Raw genomic sequence first — 831 nt, 5'->3', positions numbered from 1 at the left:
CAAGAGCCAATGATACTGAAGGAGGAAGACCAAGGTGCATTGAAGGAATTGGCAAAGAACAAGGCATCAGGAATTGATGGAATGAAAATTGAAATATTTCAAGAAAGTGAGGCGGCACAGGAGACACTCACTCATCTCTGCCAAGAAATTTGGAAGACAACGATCTGGCCAACTGTTTGGAAGAGATCCGTATTTGTGCCCATTCCAAAGAGAGGTGACCCAACGGAATGTGGAAATCATCAGACAATCTCTTTGATATCCTATACAAGTAAAATTTTGCTACAGGTAATACAGAAATGGCTACAATCATACAGAGAACTTCCAGCAGTTTAAGCTGGATTCAGAAGAGGTCATGGAACAAGGGATTTGGAACAAGGACATTGCTGATGTCCGATGGATCTTAACTGAAAGCAGAGAATATCAGAAAGATGTTTGACTAAGCAAAGTCTTTCAATTGTGTAGATCATGACAAGCTATGGACAACATTTTGAAGTATGAGTATTCCAGAAGACTTAATTGTGCTCATGAGGAATCTGTACCTGGACCAAGTGGCAGTTGTTTGAACAGAATATGGGAAAATTAAATGGTTTAAAATTAAGAAAGGTGTGCGAAAATATTGTATTCTTTTACCATACTTATTCAACCTGTATGCTGAGAAAATATGAAGAAAAACGTGGCATCAGGATTGGAGGAAGACTCAGTAACAACCTGTGATATGCAAATGATACAACTTTGCTAAAACATTTACTGATGAAGATCAAAGAGCACAGCCTTCAGTATGGATTACATCTCAATGTCAAGAAAACAAAAATCCTCACCACTGGACCAAGA

This window comes from Chrysochloris asiatica, unplaced genomic scaffold (genome assembly GCF_000296735.1).
Source record: "Chrysochloris asiatica unplaced genomic scaffold, ChrAsi1.0 scaffold00117, whole genome shotgun sequence".
In the NCBI taxonomy this organism is placed as follows: Eukaryota; Metazoa; Chordata; class Mammalia; order Afrosoricida; family Chrysochloridae; genus Chrysochloris; species Chrysochloris asiatica.
The sequence above is the reverse complement of the archived record's forward strand: the minus strand, read 5'-3'. Positions refer to the sequence as shown.